The sequence below is a fragment of the Gallus gallus genome, chromosome 1 (genome assembly GCF_016699485.2).
Source record: "Gallus gallus isolate bGalGal1 chromosome 1, bGalGal1.mat.broiler.GRCg7b, whole genome shotgun sequence".
NCBI lineage: Eukaryota > Metazoa > Chordata > Aves > Galliformes > Phasianidae > Gallus > Gallus gallus.
Window position 1 is genome coordinate 144,211,937 of NC_052532.1, and position 12,543 is coordinate 144,224,479.

The following is a 12,543-nucleotide window of genomic DNA, read 5'->3' on the forward strand; positions in this document are numbered from 1 at the left end:
TAAAAAAAAATCTGTCTTAAAATACAAGAAGCACAACTAGAATCTACTATACAACCTAACAATATTAACATCAGAAGTACAAAAAAAATCTTGCATATAAAACATTAGTTTATCTCACACATACAGTTTTGGTACAGGCATAGTAGGGAAGCAGAGCTAGTCCCTACGTGACAGTGGAAATCTACGTGTCTTTCTATCTATTCTACATAAGAACACTGAATACGCTTCTGTTGAACTCTAAATCTTGTTGGACTCAAGTCTTCCACCCCATACATTCCCTGCACAAAAACCTCCCTGAGCATCTGCAAAAGGTTAGAACTTTCAAAGCACTAGATTAAGAGAAAAAATTGCTATAATATTGTAACCATTACTTAATACAAGATGAAAAGGTGTTTCATACAAAAGCTGGAGGACTCGAATCAAGAACTCTTGCCCAAAAATTCAGGCAGAACTTATTCTTTTCCAAGCTTCTGAGTTCAGCTGAACACCTCCGGGTTGGATAAGTAAAGCACCACTCTTCTCATCTGCCTTTGAAAAGCAAATTTATGCATTGGGTTCCTAAGCAGCTCTGGCATGCAAAAAAAAAAAACAAAACTAAAACAAAACAAAACAACCTACACACGTTCTATGTGTATGTAGGCCACTCTGAAAGTAATGCTTCCTATTTATTTCCATGGGAACTATAACAGATACAAAGAGCACAATAACACTATTTCATAGAGCAAGCTCTTAGCTACAAAACAATATTTTTCAACACAGCCACTACCATTAGCTATGCATTTGCACCAGCAATGAACAACAGCCTACAGGCTGCACTCAAAAAAAAACTGCAAAAGCAGAGGTGACCCACTGTCACCACTGCTGAAATTCATTACCCACCACCACACTTTGCCAGCATACACTGTTTGGTCTCCATAAACACTCAACAAGCATTGATGAATGTCAATGAATGCAATTTTTTTTCCCCGCATGGAGGAATTCAAAGTGCACCTTTACTTCATACACATATCCATGTCAAATGTCATTTTGTCAGACTGCCCCTCTGCTGCCATGGCCTGAACAGCAACAAAATTTAACGGAGTATTCACAGAATCATAAAGGTTGGAAAAGATCACTAAGATCATCAAGATCAACCATCAACCCATCACCACGCTGCCCAATAGCCATGTCCCTCAGTACCACAACTTCACACTTCTTGAACACCTCTAGGGATGGTGACTTCACCAGCTCCTTGGATAGCCTGTTCCAATGCCTCACTACACTGTCTGAGAAGAAACTTTTCTTACTATCAATTTGAATCTCCTCTGGCAACTTAAAGTCACTAACTCTCATTCTATTGTTGGGAAAGTTCAGCCTCCACTGCCATACCACCAGTATTCACCTCTGACATCATGGAGTTGCCCTCATACATAAGTATACTTTCAGCTTTTCTATGTGCAAGAGCTCACACAGTATTTGGGTAACCCTTTGCATAGAAAGATAGTAATCTGCCCAAAAGATGTTAAAGTTGCTGCTAAATGTATTTAGATGATTAAAACATGAATAACAGCAGCCATTCTGCAAAGTTCAACCACTTCAGTTCTACATCAGCTTAAAGCAGCACGTTCTTTCTTCAAGAGGAACAAAAATACTCACTGAGATACCTGAGAATTGTGTTTTGATCCTCCTTAAAGACAGGCATAGATATAGACTGCACCAATTTGAATGAGTCTGCCTCTCAGCCCAGAAATAATTAAAGATTTACATTAAAATCAAACTCTTCCTTCCCACTTCCTTATCATTACCAAAAAAAAAATCACAACAGACACGTAAATAACTAGTAAGACCATCTCTGATATTTTATCCAAGGTCAGATCCTGTTCCAAAGATCAAATAATCATTAATTCAACCAAAGCTACATTTGGTGCAGCAGCATATCACCATAGCATTCATATCTATAAAACACTCCAACCAGAAAACACATAGCTAGACCCAAGCTACAATTCTTTATCAGTCAAGAAAAGGGTCAAAGCACCAAAATGCCACATTCCCAGAAAGCAAACAGTTCACCTGACTTCAAGACAGATATACACACCTATCCGCAGTATGCAATGCCTCAGAATACACCTTAACCTTACTTAGGTAAGCACAACAACACAAGGAGTACCCACCATTCATTTAACTAAACACTGGGAAGCGTGAGGTCAGGCAAGGACCTATTGCAGAATGGGAGCTTAGTCTGTACTGAAGTCTTTCCCTCTATAAACCTACAAGGAAGAATTTTAACCAACATAGGGTGAAGAGTGCTTTCATTCCAAACACTTTCTCATTTAAGCCACACAGAATCAAAAGTCCAACACTAAGATGTGAGGCTGAAAATATTCTATGACAACTGTCACTAGAGAAAATGAAACAGTTCGAAGTTTGAAGCGTAAGGCACTTGTTCTCCTCCCTCACGCATGCTCTACTCAGGCACACCATTGCTTGTTTTTCTGCTGATCTCGATGTCTTTCCCATGGGGAGCTGTGAACATATCCAGCCTTCTTAGAGTAGAGAACCGGAAGAAGTCTTAACCACATGGAAAAGGATTTGAGGGGAATTTATTTGGAAAAGGTCTACAACTCCATAAACAGTTTGTGTTTGTAACTAAAGTTGGGAAAAGAATATTATACCAGCAATAACTATAGATATGCAATCACTTGTAAGTATATAAGCTATTAGTCGTTGGCTAGTCACACTGACTGGATCAACTGAGGTTCTGAGTTATCACTTAAGTAAGATTCCCTTTGTCTATTAATAGAGTGGTGAAGACATCACTCTTCCCAGACTATACAAGAAGCATCTATTAACAAAGGGAATTCCAAATTTTACCAAAGCAGCACCTGCAACCCAGAAGGCCAACCATACCATGGATTGCATCAAGAGAAGCATGACCAGCAGGTCCAGGGAGGTAATTCTGCCCTTTTACGCTGTTTTCATTATACCCCATCTGGAGTACTGCATCCAGGTCTGGGGCTCCCAACACAAGAAGGACATGGAGCTGTTGGAGCAGGTCCAGAAGAGGGCCACAAAGATGGCCAGAGGGCTGGCACACCTCCCTTACAAGGAGGGACTGAGAGCGCTGGGGCTCTTTAGCCTGAAAAGAGAAGGTTCCAGGGAACCTGATAGTGATCTTCCAGTACCTGAAGGGAGCCTACAGCAAAGCTAAGCAGGGACTTTTTAGGAGAGCATGTAACAACAGGAGTAGGGAAAATGGCTTTAAGCTGAAAGAGAGTAGATTTAGACAAGGTATTAGGAAGAAATTCTTTACTGTGAGGGTGGGAAGATGCTGGAACAGGTTGCCCAGCAAGGCTGCGGATGCTCCCTCCCTGGAAGCACTCACAGCCAGGCTGGATGGGGCTGTGAGCAACCTGGTTTAGTGGGAGGTGTCCCTGCCTATAAACAGGGGGTTGGAGCTAGGTGATCACAAATGTCCCTGCCAACCCAAACCGTTCTGTGATCCTACGATTTCTAGCGTGTAAAACATATACAAATAATTTTGTTTTCTCCAAACATTCTCATTTAAATATATTCACCTAATGTTCAGATAGGGTAATAAAAGAGTTCACAAGTTCTCACAGAATGAACTGGCAGGTTTTATTCACGAGACTGTTCTGGAATATCTTTTGCTGGTTTCTTTTTCCCATTCTAAATGTTTAATGCATTACCCATCCCCAAACTGTATAGTAAGTAGCTTGAATATAAACAGCATTCACAATACCTTAGAAAGTGAGTGGGAAGCAGTAAGTGCCAACACACTTTCGCTGGAGTTCTGAAGAACACGTCAGTGTGATCTCTAACCACCATATGGAATAGAGATACACAGTTCTCTACACACATATGTAAATTTAGCAATACCTATCCTTTTGGACAGAAAGCATACACAGGACTCTCTACAAAGGAAAACAGAATTTCACAGTATAAGTTTCCACGTAGTGATCTGTAAACAGTCTGTGCGGCTTGGAAAATAGCAAGAATATCATCCTATCAAAAATGCATTTAGATAATTACATGGTTTTATTACCAAACTAAGTTGTTGCTACGTGAAAGCATCCATTTTCCTCCCCAAAAGCTAGCAACCTTTGTCTTGCATCTCAATAGCCAACCACAATGCTACTGCAACACAACACATACATTTGTCATTATAGCTATTAGCCATACTTATCTCCAAGCCAAGCCAGCATCTGACAAAGCATGAAAGAAAAAAAGAGCTTGAGCAAATATTTACAGAGATCTCTGTCATCATAATCTGATAGCAGGAAACTGTACTACCTCTAAGTTCATTTGTTTCTAGGACACTCTGAGCAACAATCACTTTACTATGCCACCTCTGAATGATTTAGTAACCTCGCTGGGATGTCTATCCAATGAACCATATTCTCATATTAAAAGGCCTGTGAAGAAAGGTTTTTAAAGAAAAACTGCAAAGCTAGTTACAGAGAAAGGTTTGATGGTACAGCCTACCTGTAGTAACGTTTCCAGACCTTATCTTTGTATTTTCCTCCTGCTCTATGCATTACTAATCAGTGACCCACTGGAAACTCCAGTACCCATTGAAAAGCCTGGCAGGGTATTTGGCTTTCAATTCTTCTACTCAGTTTATTCCCAATACAAGTATATTCATCAGGCTTAGAAACAACTCTTGAACAAGGGCACCCACTCAGCAATGAAATGTAAATTACTGACATGTGCTAAAACCTGGACCTGCCACTGCTAATGAGCGCATTAAAGCAAAAAGCTCAGTAGATACTACTGCAACCTTTCCACTTAACCCTGTGTGTACTGAAAGCCGTAATTTAGCATCAATTAAAGTTCTTATCTCTAAACAGCGAGATGCTATTCAGCAGGTGCATGTGCCCTACACAGTTCCAGTGTAAAAATCAAGATGGACGAACACGTAAAATGCCTGCTCAGAAATGTGTACATACTGATCATAGCTTTATTTTTCATCTAAGTTTCAAACTTGTCTTTATAAGGACAAGGAGCACAAAATTGTTTTTCAAAACTATTTAGGTACCTAAATCACTCTCAAGATTTCTGTCAAATAGTGTGATAACTTAGCTGTAACTAAGCTAAAAGGTCAATGCCTTTAGATGCTTACTTTTCCCCTCTTATTTCCTATATCCTACTTCTGAAGTATCAACCCTTTGAATGTGCCTCTATTTTGGGCTGGGAAACACTCCCTTATTTGCTTCAGCTGGAATTACACATATTAGCTCAAAGATCCTTAATGGGGTAGCTAGGTGGTTTTGTTTAATACAAATCAATCATTTTTACAGAATAGGCCTACAAAGTTATATGCACATGCAGTCATTCCAGCTCACCGAAGGACGAGTTGGGATTGTTCAGTGAACCCAGTACTCAGTTATCAGTGCTACCGATTGTTGTCATTCAGTCTGAAGCAGAAATGAACAAAACATGATGTGCAAGTAGACTAAGCTTATTTGTAAGCCATCCTTCAAACAGAATTAATGAAAAGGCAAAAGCATTCATAGTAGTGAGTACTATTAAAGTTCCAGAGAACTATTTAAAAGACTTATAAATTAAACCACTAAACACTATTATGTGGATGGAAGTTATTTGTTAAATTATTACTCCCTCCTGAGAGTCATCATGGTTTTCATACTGGCTACAGGTTTTCATTGACAAATATCAACAGACCAGGCAAGCTACAATCAAAGTGCTTCTCTTTAGGTATATGTTCACAGATATTATTTGAGCATCTTTCATCTGATGAAAGACAACTGGTACTGTTATTCCTGGAAAACAAAAGGTTTGGTGGTTGAGAGGGCCTGAGAGGATACCTCAGAAACCTCAGGGAGGACTGTGAAGAGGATAGACTTTTCAGTGGTGCCCAGTGTCAGGGTTAAGAGGCAATGCAATCTTGCTGTGCAAGACTACTGAACATAGATCATCCGTTGTTACAGTGTTAATTAGCTCCTAAAACAAAGGCAGAAAACAGAAGTGTTTAGTAATAAGAAAGCACTGCTTTAATTGAATTCTAAACTGATGCTTCATCTACCTTACCACAGAAGTGGTAAGGCAACGGGAATTCTTATTCAAAAAACAGGTAAGAGTTAGATTGGACTTGACACATCAACTCCACTGGTAGCAATTGGACAGCTAATACTGATTTAGAAACAGAAGGAGCAGACCTGGAACACACTACCAAGGTTGCCATATCAACTCACATCAATTGTACTAAAATAGGACAAATTAACAAATCACCTTACAACAGAATGGACAGAGTTTGTCATAACCAGACAAGCTTGTCTGCAACACTGCAAATCAACAGAAGAATAAAAATGCAGAAATTGAAAAGAAACAATGTTACCTACATAAAAAGAACAACAAAGCATTATGCTTGCAAGCCTTCTGTTATTGCAATGAGGAAAAAATACTATGGGCATATACAGCTGCGTACAGTGGAAAAAGGGCAAGCATCTTTTATTCTCATAACCAGATTTCAAAGCATTTGAAGAAAGATGACTGAAGTGTTTTAGAAGCCTGGGAATAAGAGCTACTGCAATGATACCGCACGCCAAGGAAATTATTCTTTTATTTTTTATTTACAAATCCATTCATCTATAGAGCCACACACCTTAGTAAGTGCACTGTTGAAAGTACTGCTGTTGAAATACATCTCGTGTGAAATATTAAATGGCTTATAGTCTAGATATGCAAAATCACTAATATCATATGCACAGCCCTAAATCATTTCAAAAGTCATGCAGGATCATAGTTCCTGGACCAAGAGTAGCACTAGCAGTACCTGGCAGTTTGAAAGTGGCTTTGTGTTTATGCTTTATGTACAAGTTTTAATAGGAATAAAACAATTTGAAGGTTTAAGACTAAACTTTTTAAAAGAAAAAGGCTTTAAAAAGCACAAGTTAAAAATAAATGCTTACTCTAGGGCTGGAGCACCTCTCCTATGAGGAAAGGTTGAGGGAACTGGGCTTGTTTAGCTTGGAGAAGAGAAGGCTCCGGGGAGACCTCATTGTGACCTTCCAGTACTTGAAGGGAGCGCATAAACAGGAGGAGGAACGGCTGTTTACAAGTGGATAGTGATAGGACAAGGGGGAATGGTTTTAAATTGAGACAGGGGAGGTTTAGGTTAGATTTTAGGAGGAAGTTTTTCAAATAGAGGTTGGTGACACACTGGAACAGGTTGCCACAAAGGCTGTGGATGCCCCATCCTTGGAGGCATTCAAGGCCAGACTGGATGTGGCTCTGGGCAGCCTGGTCTGGTGGTTGGCCACCCTGCACATAGCAGGGGGGTTGAAACTTGATGATCATTGTGGTCCTTTTCAACCCAGGCCATTGTATGATTCTATGAAGACTGCCATTTCAGCACAAGTTTCCTATTCAGGATATCAACAGAAGAAGCTCTAAGACTGCGAACTTTAGGCAAAAAGGCTCAAAAGAAAAGAGAGCCTTCCTACTTTCACACTAGGAAGCTCCTAAGCAGGTAGAGTTCAGGTAACTGAACAGGACCCTTTCAGTGGCACCCAGTGTCAGCATAGAAGGCTGTGAACTGCAGCCCAGGAGGCTCCCTCTGAACACCAGGAGCAGGTGATGGAGCACTGGCACAGGCTGCCCAGAGGCTGTGGGGTCTCCTCCCTGGAGCTCTCCAGAAGCTGCCTGGCCATGGGCCTGGGCACCCTGCTCTGAGTGGTGCTGCTGGAGCAGGGGCTGGGACACAGGGACACAGAGGGCCCTGCCTGCCTCAGTCAGCCTGGGGTGCTGGGATTTTTCTGGCTCACCTGCACTAGCTAGCAGAGGACTAGGAACGTCTGACAAACACTGCAGGTGATTTAACACCTGCAATATTTGTCCCTTCTGAGAATTTCACAGAATTTGATACTGTAGGCAATTAGATTATTTCTATAGAAATACAAAATTTAATTGGGATTAAATGCAATAACAAATAATATTCAGAAGTATTCTGCTTCACAACAGAACATAGTCTTCCACTGGCGTCACAGGCTCAGATGCAGAACTTTTCTGGTGGCACCATGGTTACCTGCTGTTGAAGCGGCAAGAGAACAAGAGACAAGAACATTGCCTAACTTTTACCACCTGTGGTCAGCAGACTTCATTAGAGCACCTTAAGCCACCACAGACTGCTTTGGCTTGGAAATGCTCTGCACTGAAGAACAGAATAAGTAATCCACATCAACAGTTCAGTCCACTCTGTTCCTCGAAAGATGTAACCTCTGAAGTGAGATTTCTTCATATCAGGCTTCCGAATCTGCTGGGTTTTTTTTTTTTTGACCATCACCATCAGAAAGCACAAATAATGCTAACCACTTACTTACATTGACTTCTTATTTGGCAATTTATGTGGGAACTGCACATGAATCACACCTAATGCTTCCCAGAACCATAATGTACATCGAACATAATAAAGTAACTTCACAATTTTACTTGCAAATAATAAAGCCATAAACAAGCATTTAAAGGGCTGCTGTCACTACGAATTTACTTTTTTTTAAAGGTGGCAGTCCCACAGTTAACTCTATAAGGCTATGGATCCACCTAAACAAAGTTCCTTACAGGTTAGACATGCATCCCCTTACAGAAGATGATACACTTCGTTCTTTGTTTTACCTTTTTCATCTCAAGCCTACAACCATTTCCAAACATGTGGTCAACCACTTCTATGTGCATTGTTTGCCAATTTATTTCAGACAACGTTGATTTTTTTTTTTAATTCCACCAAGAATGTTAATCTAGCTTCAAAGGTAAAGAAAACTAGTGCTGGCTGCTTTGTTCTCCCCTTAGTCCTGCCAAATAGTAGTTGCTAAAAGGACACAAAAGACCTGTAGAAAAAGGTTTCACTAGGTATTCCAGGAAGATCCATATCTTATTCCAGAATTGAATACTTCTGCCCCACCACATGTATGGCCATTGGTGCAGAGGGGGGGTTGGCAGAACATAGAGTCTGCAATTTTTTTGCTTGAAGAAAATGTCAGACAGCATTGTCAAGGCTGCACTCAAAAGAATACTACAGATAAAGTTATAAATATAGATCTATAGAAGTTAAGAATCAAAGTTATTTTATACACAAATTGCATAGGCTCTGGGGGAAAAACATCACAATGGATTTTTTGAAGGCAGGAACTCTAACTTCATGTAAAAATATATATATACACTGACTTAAATCCTGCAAACTGGCACTTTTTCATACTACACTTTGCAAGGGAATAGTGTTCATTTAGTTCATTTTTCTTCCTGTTCCTACCACCACCCTGTGACTTCCCAAGGGACTTCTGTGACAGCGGGGAGTGAAGTTCATTTTTGTTTTTCTTTAATTGAAAAGGTGAAAAATCAATGCCATTATAAACAACTGCAACATGGAGTTGCCATGCATCTTGATTTAGGCTTCTAACCATGGCCATGAAGCAGAAATATGTGTGATTTTCACTACAGAAGTAGACTCCTACTTGATGCTAACATCAGATAGAACATGAGATGAGCACAAACTGCATGACTGCCTGGGCTAACCCAGTCTCACATTCGTTTTTTGTCACTTGTTCTCTGCTCCCCCCATTCCCTTCTTTACCCAGGCAGGAAAGGGAGGAAAGAGTCACAGGGACAGTGGGCCAGTCCCCAGGTATTCAACATGCACGTGAAGAGATGGCTCAGTACACCCACTCCCTCACTGCACTCCCCAGCTGCTCTGTACATTCAAAGGAAAGGAAAATGGCAATTTCAGATGACTGTGTCATCCAACAATAGGCTAAAAGGCTCATCTTTAGTCTCGAGGCTCTCTCCTTGCCAAATTTCAAAGGCCTGCTGCAAACAGTAGCCGTGTTAGAACTTCTCAGAAAAGGCCTGCATTAATTTTGTATTAAGGGAAACATGAAGCAAGCTAACCCAAATAGAGAGGTCACTAGCAAATTCTTCTATAATGTGAGGGAACAAGCTGTCCTCTCAAAAGAGAGATTAAAAATAAAAACTGCTACTGTATGCAACAGATTGACTGTACCTTTAGGGTTATGTCAATGCTCAGTAATATGCAGTTACTCCATGAGGAAAAATACTGCTTACATTCAGATACGGTTGCGTGGATGAACTACAAGTAACAATTTGCACACTGGACTTCACAGCCTTAATACATAGATCACTTTTTCTAAAGCATCTCGAGTGTTCTGAGTTGGATAGCTCACAGTTCTTAATTAAAATTAGAACATAAATTAATATTCTAAGACACTACATCCACTTGCCCAGAAACATACTTGGTTCTTCTACATAATAACCAACGTAATCCAAATATCTGCTTTATCTTAAAAAGTTTTTTAAAGACTTAGTATTAAAATAGCCATTTTCAATAAACTGACCTTGCATTTTCACAAAGTCATTAGCTGACTTCATTTATATAAATGCAGTGAATCCCTTACTGTAGTCTAATAACAGCAACCGGAATAGATACATCTGAAAAGGTGATGCACCAACTCTGTTTGTTGGATCACTATGACAAATGAGCCAGGTAGTCACGTAATGACCTTTTAGAACATTTGTTTTGGAGCCAATGAATTATTTACTTGAAATCCTCAACATGTTTGTGTTCCCTCCTCGTTCTAAAAATAACAAAATGGAGTATAGAGAAGAAAAACAAACAATGGCGTTTTTCAATACTCTGAATGTACCAATCCAGTCCCTTGCAAGGACTATCTAAAGCTGTGTGCTTATTCCATGAACCATTTGTGCAGTAAGGAAGAAAAAGACACGCTTTCGTTCAAATCACACACAGTAGGATTACACATGAACTGACCCTCTGTGTGTTAATTGAAGACAAAGCTTCACTTTGAGCTCATTACCACTCTTACAGACAGAACGGTGAGTTTAAAACATTTAGCCTTTTTCTCCACTGCCAAATCTTGGTAGCCTTGTTTGAAAAGTACAGATATGCACCAGGAAATAAACACAGGTTTCACAAGTTCATCAGTACTTCCAGCAAAAAAGAACAAATAGCACGGATGCAAATCAAGGCACAGGGAAAAAGAAAACGGAACAAAAACACATCCTTGCCAAGCTCACAACAGTTCTGTAACATTTATTATAGGCTTTAATGAAGAAGAGAAACAGCAGGCAAGTTTTTCTCCTAAATATGTTAATCAAGTTGTCTGAAAAAAATATAAGTAGCCCTCAGTGATAAAAAGACAGATCATTTCCCCAGTTGTCACTAGGGGTTTGATACTCTAGAGTCACTGACATGAAGGATGGTTATGACTTAATCGAGACTTAAAACACTGTGCTTGAGAAAGCAAAGCAGAACTTGCTTGTTTCATTCTATTTTTAGGGACCAGAACACATCAAGTTTGTGAAGTGTATTTAGAAGCTACTTTGAGACTGTAGCAATCCAAATTTGAAAGTGTTTCTAGTGAATTCCTGAAATAACGTGGTCAGTATTAAAGGATTTGAGGGAAAAGATGAGAAGGGAGGGGGAGGGGATCTACAGGAATGTTTGCTCTTCCTTCATTTCTACTTCATCTTGCAAAAAAAAATCGTTCCAGATTGTCATATCAACAACATTGTAATTTATATCACTAAATAATAACCAGATTACCAGGAAGTGTGCCCAGTTTGGAGTAATAACCATCAAATTCCAAAGTTTGGCAGCAAAAACATACCACATAATAGCACGATCTAGCACTTCTGTTTCTTCCCCTCCCCCCCAAGGAACTGCCAACTAAAGCCAGTTACCATGCTGGTGCAACCCAGTAGGAACACTGTTATAAATTAAACCAGGAATCGTCCCCTTAAAAAAGAGTCTCTGGTACATCAAATAGTACAGAGAAAAAAAACCGTTAAACTATATGAAAATAACATGTAAGAGATTATCCTAGATTTGGTAAAACTTGACAAATGCCAAGTGTTTTAAATTCCTTTCAAGTTGAACAGAGCACTACCACCACACAGCAACCAGAAGGACACAGAGACTCTATACTATTTTCTTGTTTGTTTGCTCCAAAGAAGCATGGCCACAAAGAAGCAAAAAAATTAGACATTTAATTCCCAAATAGCTCACTTGGTGAGCTGGTGATATTATCTAACACCAAAGAACCAACTAAATTTGAACAGTCTGGACTACAAATAGAACTTGAACCGAAAGGGATATAGTAAAGGAAAACACAGAAGCAAGAGTTACTTCACAAATGCTAAGAACAGAAGAGATCTCACAGAAGGTTTACAGAAGCAAATTCCTTATCTGCGTTTCTACCCTGAGCTACAAAAAGTAGAAATTACTCTTAAAAACAGTAACCAATTTCTCTCACTGCCTCTTAAATAAAAAAAATTGGGTGGGTTTGGGGAAAAATCAGTAAGAGGACCATATATCAGTTTCTGTGATATGTAAAAAACCCACTGAAGTAAGGAGATTATGAATAAATTAAAAAAAATTATAAATTCAAAAGTGAAGGGAAAACAGCACCTTCTTGAAGTACCTCCTCAGTCCTTTCGGAGGATGCAGTTCTATACAACACAACTTCCAGCACAGAAACCAGTTTTTAAACAGCGTTC

At 39.6% G+C, this 12,543-nt stretch overlaps 1 protein-coding gene across 7 annotated transcripts in view; it reads right to left on the reverse strand.

Annotated features, from left to right (window-relative positions):
- The window catches only part of PCCA (propionyl-CoA carboxylase alpha subunit), a 270,716-nt gene that overhangs the window by 214,713 nt on the left and 43,460 nt on the right, over positions 1 to 12,543 (reverse strand). The window lies entirely within an intron of this gene.